The sequence below is a fragment of the Schistocerca piceifrons genome, chromosome 3 (assembly GCF_021461385.2).
Source record: "Schistocerca piceifrons isolate TAMUIC-IGC-003096 chromosome 3, iqSchPice1.1, whole genome shotgun sequence".
NCBI lineage: Eukaryota > Metazoa > Arthropoda > Insecta > Orthoptera > Acrididae > Schistocerca > Schistocerca piceifrons.
The window spans coordinates 184068171-184077964 of NC_060140.1; positions in this window are offsets into that span (position 1 = coordinate 184068171).

Sequence of the window (9794 nt, forward strand, 5' to 3'; positions counted from 1 at the left end):
ATTATTAATTATTATTAATGTGTAAAGGCCCATGACATTGAGGAGATGTCTTTTTTTAAATGCAAATGTTCGTGGGTGTATGTGAGAGAATGCGAAAGTATGAACATGTGTGAAAGTAATGAAGCTGCTCTATAATGTTTGCAAGAGACTGTACGTATTATCTTTTAAACAAAAGTATCTCACTGGTCAAGATTATGCCAAGTTTTTTTTAATGGCTCACAGAATAAAACAAAAACATTAAAAAAATTACTATTCACACACCCAAATTGTATCAGTTTGGATTCAATATTGTAAATGGTAATAAACTGCTAGTTTATCAGAAAATATAATAATTTGTTTGTGTGTTTCATTTAAGAGTTTTCTCCTTTCTATCTGATATTTGAAGTGGTCACAGGTAAACCAGATTACAGAGCATACTGGTATTTTTGTGGTCACAGTTTTCCATGTCACTACTGAATCCACATTTTAGTGCCATTTTCAAGCAGATAGTATTGTAACAGCTACACAGACTATAATGGCAATCTTTCATGGATTTGCGTTAATTGTAACGTGAACTTCATCACTAGTTGACGCCTAGTGATCGATGGTAGTTTTGGTTTCCTGTGTCAAAAATTAAAAACGGCGTATATAGCAAGCTGTTGATTAAAAAGACAATAAATCGTTCACTCCGACATAGTGGAGAGACAAGTGTCTTCCAATGATCAGTGTCTGTCTCGCCACTGTGTGCTTAAAAAGTATATTAACTTTCAGGAAAGGTCAGTTTGGACGACCTTGCACTGCTTCACCCCAGAGCAAATTTAATCTCCTCGAAACATGAGATGAAATAAAGTAGAATGCTACAAAACGTTTGAAAAATGTCTTAAAGAAATTTGGTTCAAATATGCCATGTACTATTAAACTAAAATATGAGGTGTCAAAACAATAACAAATTAGGCTCTGTAGCGAGACACTTAGAAAGTCACTTATATACAGTGTGAATATTGAAACATGAAGAAGGATAGAAGGATTCAATTTACTCTATTGATAGCTGTGCCACATCTTAGGTGCGTGGCAATACACAAATGGAAAGGATTGCAGAACTTTGTGAGAATGTAGGAGGGTTGTTCGGAAAGTAAGGACCGATCGGTCGCGAAATGGAAAACGCGATGAAAATCAAAAACGTTTTATTTCCTACACACTCCACCTACTTCTCTACATAGTCGCCACTCCGACTTAGATATTTGTCGCAGTGTTGCACCAACTTCAGTATCCTCTTCTTAGGAGAGCCGCCTGTGCTTTCCGCCATTTCTCTATGCTGGTCTGCAGCTCGTTGTCTGTGCGAAAGTGTTGTCTTGATATCCAGCGGTTCATGTGAGCAGAGATGAAAATCAGAGGAACCACGTCCGGGCTGTTTGGTGGGTGATAAAAGACTTCCCATCGAAAACGCTGCAGGAGTGTCCGTCCTCGTTGACCCTGCATTGTGCGGCCGAGAATTGTCACGAACAAGGAAATGCATGTCAGTTACGTTATGTGGGCTGCATGAAATCTGACGAAATCCTACGGCAGGCAAACTCAGTTACCGGGATATTTTCGAGACAACTTACGTGCTTACTGTACGCTCAGTAGTGGATAGAGCGACGTGACACGACGAACGGCCATACTGCACAGTAGAACCAACCAAACTGCTACACCTACCTAAAACCGTGTGGGGCCCCCGCGAGTACGCAGAAGTGCGGCAACATGACATAGCACGGACTCAACAAATGTCTGAGGCAGTGCTGGAGGGAACTGACACCAGAAATCCTGCAGGACTGTCCATAAGTCCGTAGGACTACGAGGGGGCGGAGATCTCTTCTGAACAGTACGTTGCCAGGTATCCAATATATGCTCTATAATGTTCTTGTCTGGGGAGTTTGGTGGTCAGTGGAAGTGTTTAAACTCAGAAAAGATTGCCTGGAGCCAATCTGTAGCAGTTCTTGACGTATGGAGTGTCGCATTGTCCTGCTGGAATTTACCAAGTCCGTCGGAATGTACAATGGACATTAATGGGTGCAGGTGATCAGACAGGATGCTTATGTACGTGTCAGTTGTCAGAGTCGTATCTAGGAGTACCAGACGTCCCCTATCACTCCACCTGTACACGCCCCACACCATTACACAGCCTCTACCAGCTTGAACAGGCCCCTGCTGACATGCAGGGTCCATGGATCCATGAGCTTGTCTCCATACCCGTACACTTCCATCCGCTCGATACAATTTTAAACGAGATTCGTCCGACCAGACAACATGTTTCCAGTCATCAACAGTCCAATGTCGGTGTTAATGGGCCAAGGCGACGAAGCGTAAAGCTTTGTGTCGTGCAGTCATCAAGGGTACACGGGTACGACTTAGGCTCGGAAAGCCCATATCGATAAAGTTTCGTTGAACGGTTCGCACGCTGACGCTTGTTGATGGCCCAGCATTGAAATCTGCATCAGTTGCGGAAGGGTTGCACTTCCGTCACGTTGAAAGATTCTCTTCAGTCGTCGTTGGTCCCGTTCTTGCAGGATCCTTTTCCAGCCTCAGCGATGTCGGAGATTTGATGTTTTGCCGGATTCCTAATATTCACCGTACACTCGTGAAATGGTCATACGGGAAAATCTCCTCTTGATCACTACCTCGGAGATGCTGTGTCCCATCGCTCGCTCGTGCGCCGACTATAACACCACGTTCAAACTCACTTAAATCTTGATAACCGGCCGCTGTAGCAGCAGTAACCGATCTAACAACTGCACGAGAGAGTTTTTGTCTTATATAGGCCTTTGCCGACCGCAGAGCCGTATCTCTGTATTTGAATACACGTGCCTATATCAGTTTCTTTCGCGCTTCAGTGTATTAACATTGTCCAACAGATCTATTCCACTTCGTGCCCGATCGGACCTTATTTTCCGAACAGCCGTCGTAGTATGACGCAAAGCCCCAACCTGCTGCAGTCGGACCATCTGTGTGTCGTAACATACAATGAAAGATGGCGTTGATTTGTTCCTTGAGAATATCCGTTCATGGACTTCGTATACTGGAAGACCGTGACAAACTACAACATTCCAAACATTTTCCGCCATTAAATATCTCATCGTAGATGGAACGTTAATCTTCCTTTCTGTCCATATTCAATGGGCTGCACTTAGGCGAACGCGCAGGCGAGAAGCAATGATACTAGTCTTTCTTCCAAGAATGCTTGAACATTCCTGCTTCTCCCTCTCGTAATTGGAAAATGAGCAGCAGAAATGTGGCGTGTGGAGTTGCCTAAAACAGACTCATTATCTCTGACTATAAAACGAAACTAACGTAACTTTGTGTCCTGATTGTCTTCAATAGTAGGAAGTCGAGAACGCTTTTATAATCGCGTCCCGTGCCTTCACACTTCAGGTTTGTTTGCTATGCCATTGAGCAAAAGCAGATTGCCACTTTACAGTCATTATGATAACGTGTGATATATATGCAGCTCCAATTGTATGACATGTTAAAATGGCCCTCGGCGAAAACACTACGCATCTGTCAACCAACGATGGCGTTCACAAGCACACTCTGAGCCGTTATTGGTGCCCACACAAAAGATGGCACATCCCTGCATCGCTCCACCCTAGAGCCAACCCTGAGGACATTGATGAGTGGTATTTGCTTTCGTTTCCACTTCCTTCGGCTGATTTTCACCAAATGAGTTTGGCGTACGTACTAGTGTGGGACATCAGCTCACACGCTGTCCTTCTGCAATCCTATTCACTTAATGCTGTTCCACAACTTATCCTTGTTTAAAATTATCATTTTCTCTTAGTATTGCAATTTTCAGAAATATACATGAGAACTAAATGCAAGATTTCACACATAAAATGCGGGCAAAATTAAATGAAATCAAATTTGGAGTAATTAAAGCACTGTCTTCATTCGTACGTTTCTCCTCGCCGAATGCAACACGTTATACAATCTTTGGAAACAACATAAAACCAGACACTTTACTGAGAGTTGGTCTTTCTGTTCACACGCAATCAGTACTGTAATAACTGTCAACAGTCTGACGATAGCACATGTTTCCTAGCAGGTTAATTTTCGGGACAAGGTTGTTCTTTTGGTTTCAAAAAAACACTTGTTACTCGATTTACAGCCGTCATGTTTTGATCTGGAAATACTGGTTACCAAACACACGAGTATGTTATTAAAATTATATTTCTCTCTCGTTCTTGGAGTTATTCTTAATATAAAGATTTACACAGGTATATGAAGGAGTGATTCGAGAAGACATTGAGACTCTGGAATAAAAACGCAATATTGTCACTATTTGACACACACAAAGTATTAAACGACGTTCTACGTCTATTCCTCACACTTATCGTTCAAGGCAGCTCATTTTGAATATTCGAATGCATCCCATTCTGTTGGGAATGTATTCACAATGAAGAATAAAGTAGATACAGATCCATTCTAACTGTGTCCGTACTCTGTATGAAGAGTCACTGAAGTACGATTACCTATCCGTAACTTCCGGCGCCCTTTTACTAGTGCAAGTTACAGCAAGAAGAAATTCCCATTTGGAACGCCACTGCAGATGCACACTGTACACACAGGTGCTGATAACTGACGCAACTGTATTTCAGAAGGTAATTTCAAGTTAAACATGTCTTACAACCAAGTTGAAAGTGCTGAACGAAATTCGTAATCTGCAATTATCATCATATATAAGACAACATTAAACCTACGGTACATTCACTTGAGCCCTCTTGGAAGCCTATGCGGAGAGTGGTGTACTTCGAGAGGAATGTAAATAGAAACAAAGAGTCAAGAAGCGATGAAAGACAAGGCAACACGTGCACACGAAGAAAAATAACCGAACAAAATTTACACAAATTCAGCTTTATATACAAGCAGTCGCAGTGTTCTGCTGTCTGGCTACAAACAGTAAGTACCACCAACATCCTTCAATGAAACTGAGAGAACTACAAAAGTTCTGTGATACAACTCTCATGGAACTGACGGGTGTTCCAAACAGAATCGTGAAGATTTGTTCTAATTTAATAAGCCATAGCATTAGTGATACGTACACAGCAAACAGAATAACACTAACAATTAATATAGTCCACTTGTAGAAGGACGTGAACAGCGAAAAATTCATCAAAATTTTGGCTGTACATATTGATAATAATTTGAGCTTGTGGAAACATGTTATTGAACATCTCAAATAACTAAGTTCAACACCTTCTGCTCTATGTATAACTGCCAGCTTTAGCTAGAAACGAATCAAGATCTTAAGATATTTTGATATTTCCATTCATAACGCCTTATGGCTCTATTTCCTAGGGTAACTCGTCAGTTACAAAAGAAGGTTTGATTACTCAAAAGCGATTCGTTAGAATAATGTGTTCACCCAAAATTATCTCGAGGCCGCCTCTTCAAGAATTTGGAGGTTCTGACAGCATCTTCATGATAATGAAAGACATGATAAATAACCCATCACAATTTTACAAGAATAGTGATGTCGACAACTGCAACACTAGAGGCAAACAGGATCTTCATTACTCATTAAGATACAGCGTGTTTCTAAATTAGTTATAAAGTAACCTTTAATTGATAGACGGGTAAATAACTTACAGAAATGCTTGATACAGCGCTGAGTTTAGTATACCTTCAGGTTTTATTCCCGCGTAACACTGTTAGTTCCCGATTTTCCCGCCACGTGGCGTGCGTGATGAGTTATGGCGGTAGTCATCTTGGAATCGTATAATGGTGCAGAGCGTGGGCAGTGTAGTTTATAGTTTCATGAATCGAAAGCCACTATTGGAGTTCAGAGGCAGTTCAGGCCTAAACACCGTAAGCCACCTCCTCGAAGACAAACTTTTATTAATTGGTACAATCGTTCAACTGAAACTGGCTGTGTGTCATATAGGACGCCGGTCATCAGTCTCTGATGCAATAATTGAACATGTTCGGCAGTCTTACGTTCGTAGTCCGGGTAAATGAGCCGTGCCAGTTTAAAATTGAATATGTCTAGTGTTGCAGTGCGGAAGGTATAACGGAAACGCCTGTCATTCAAATCCTCCAAATTGGAATTGTTGCAAGCTTCAAGAGAAAGTGACAAAGAAAAATAAGCAGAGCTTATTGTTTACAAAATGCAGGCTGAAGATGATTTTCTTAATAAAACTGTGTTAAGTGACGAAGCCGCCTTTCGTACCTGAGGTAAAGTGAATCGGCATAATGTTCGAGTGTGGGCTGAGCAAAAACTACGCCACGTAATCGAACGTCTACTGGACTCGCCAAAAGTAAACGTTCTTTGGGCTGTAAGCTGTAACGATATTTACGGTCCTTTCTTTCATGCCGAGTCAACTGGAAGAAGCGTATTGTACCTGGACATTCTCGAAGATTATCTAATGTCTCAATTACAACAGGATAAGGGCACAAAATTTATTTTTCAGCAAGATGGCGCGTTAAGTTGTTGCGTATCTCCGTAGCAATGTGCTGACTTGGATTGGAAGTGGTGGAATAATATCCTGGGTCACCACGATCACCTGATGTAACCCCAACGGACTTCAGTGCGCTGGATTAATTTAAAGACAGAGCGTTAGTTCCTCCGCTTAGAGCTGCGGCAACAGCTAATAGAAGCAGTTGTCGCCATACATCAAGGCTTGCTTCATAGGGTTTGGCAGGAAACTGATTACAGATGGGATTGGCAGGAAACTGATAACAGATGGGCCATTTGTCATGTTACAAAAGGTAACCACATTGAACATTTGTAAATAAAACTTGAAGATATACTGCGTTCAGTGCTGTATCAAAAAAATGTTCAAATGTGTGTGAAATCTTATGGGACTTAACTGCTAAGGTCATCAGTCCCCAAGCTTACACAATATTTAACCTAAATCATCCTAAGGACAAACACACACACCCATGCCCGAGAGAGGACTAGAACCTACGCCGGGAGTGCTGTATCAAACATTTCTGTACGTAAAGGTTTTTTTGTTGTTGTTAACTATTGTACTATTTGTTTATTTTGCGACATGTTTCGAGGGAATACCTCACCTTACGGCTAATTGGCATTACAAAAACAGTTTCACGATAAGGTCATACTGATGTTATACAGTCTTTTCATAAATTTTGTGGTTCACCTGTGGAAGAAGAGAAAGCTTAGTAAGAGGCGATATCACTTTGGAATCTATAGCGATTTGAACGTATAAACGAAAGACTCAACAGACTGAGAATAATAAGTGAAATTCAGGAATATACGGATAACACCAGCATGAACACGTTTAGGGGAAATATAAGAAGGAATAAAAAAACAGTTTTATAATGACCTTTACACTACGAGTAGTAAAATACAAAAATAAGAGCTGTTGCTAGGTTGGCCAAAATGGATGCACACGAGTATCAGTGACATACGTATTACTCGAAGACAGTAATGCTATTTCAGACTGCCGCTAGAAATAATTTACTCATTAGTAGTATCTGTTTTCCGCACAAAAGGAACATTTAAATCGAATGGTCACAGAGTGTTAAACCAAATTATCCCGTGTTTTACAGTAAGAACACGTCATGCCTCGTCAGTTATAGATGTACAGAATCGCAGGCGAAAGAGGATTCAGAAAACGGTGAAAAATGCACCAGAAGAAACAGTTAGGATAAAATTAAACGAATGGCAGGATTGCTTTGATGACGAAAGTACACTGAGAACGGAGTATACAAATACAGCTAGATTGAAAATGGCTGCAAAAAAGACAAGAAGAAATGTAGAAGTGTATAAATAATTAAGATCAAATACCAGAAGACTATGTACCAAAAATAAAAAAGAATGCCTGACAATTTCTGGAGACAGAAGTACTAAAGGCAGTGAACGAACCAAAAAAGTCGGACAGATGAGGAAAAAAATTCAACCAACATTAAATTCATTTAAAAACAGAGATTTTGTGATAATTAAAGAAAAACACAAATACCATTCACAAAAGAGTAATATATTTTGAAGACATTCTACACATCAACTCTGATCAGACACCAGGAACTCCACAGGAACAAGAGAATATTAGGACAAGAGAAGAGGAAAGGGAAAGAGCCAAACACGATGGAGTCGATGATACACACATTGAAAAATAATCGTGCACCTGGTGAAGACAAAGTAGGGTCAGAACTCATTCAGGACATCAGTCATGTGAAATCTATAGAGGCACAGATAGCACTATTGAATATGTATTTATGGGTGTGCTTTTTTGCAAGGATAAAAGGTGCTCTGAAAATATACTTGTAGAACAACAATGTCGTTTCCCGACTTTGGTCCAATTAATTGTCACTAGGAAAATAATGGGAATATCTTCTGAACAAGACATAGCTCTCCACTTCCCGTTTGTTGATTCTAAACTAACTTTTGGCAGTGTTAACAGAAAAGCTACATATAAAGCACTACAAATACCAGGCATCTCAGACAAATTAATACTAGTTAACACTTAAGGAAACAAAGGCAAAAGTAAAGATAGATAATAAAATGACTAACAGCTTCAACCTCACAGTCTCATAGCTGGAGATCTTTTCTCATAAAAAACATTGAAATTCAGTCGGATATGTGTACATGCAGATGATATTGCAATTGTGACGAGAGACATAGACACCCTCAATGAGTTATGTGCAGTAGTAGGATCAGAAGGGGAAAAAATTGTACTCACTGCAAATGAAAATACAACATGATAATGTCCAGTTCCAATAAATGTTTGAAAGGTATCAGCCATTTCAGTTATTTAGGTGTCCTTTTAGTGACCGATAATAAAATAAGGCAGTGTATTAGAGAAAGGAGACAAGCAACAAATACAGTCTATTTTGCGAATTTATCGATGCTTAAAACTCTCCAATTTTAAGAAAAGGAAACTTAAAAGCATATTTTCCCTGAACGACCAGTTGTTACATTTAGGGCTCAGGTGTGGACAGTGACGCGAAGGGGTATAAAGAACCTATGACCATATGAACGAAAAATATAAGGGCTTGAGAGATTCTCAGAGAATTGGAGAGAAAGGTGTAATCATGAACTACGTATACAGTTAAATTCATCAAATCTCAGAGAACACATTGATTAGGACATGTAGAGAGGATGGCAGATCAGAGGGTTCATAAAAGTATAATGAAAGGAAGACTATATTCCATTAGAAGGAATGGTCAACAAAGAGGAAGCTAAATGGACAACGTGTTGGATAACCATGCAAAAATGGAAGCCCGTGAATGGAGGAGCGAACCAGTAAATAGAGTTATGCGGAGGCAGATTATTGAATAGTCCAAAGCCCATAAAGGGCTGTAGTATCAAAGAAGATGAAGAAGTAGCCCAAAGCAAGATTTTCACATTTCACAATGACCATGGGATATTTGATCGAACCACTCGAAGTCGCTGGAAACCTGTTCGTCTGTTATTAATTAGGGCTTTGTGATCTTTTCCCACTCTGAAAAGCTCAATTGTAGTCTGCTGCAGACAACATATCAGTTCTAAAAACATTTCTGACAGAATGCTCATTGTTTTTCTATCTTTATTTGTTTCCAAAATTGGAGCAAAACTACGAAAAATACTTATTTTCAGTTTACTTTAAACAGTTGCCACAATAGTGATGCATAAAAATTTGCCGTGCAAACCAGTGGCGCTGAATATTCGTTAATGTCATCTGTATACAGGGTGTTTGGAAGCTTCCGCTACAAACTTCTAGAACTTGTACAGGAGATTGAGTACATAACATTTTGAATAGGAACCCATTTCTACGGCTGTTTCAGTTCAGATGTTTAACCTTATCCGCTTCTGCTTCAGGAACTGAATGAGGCGTGACGTA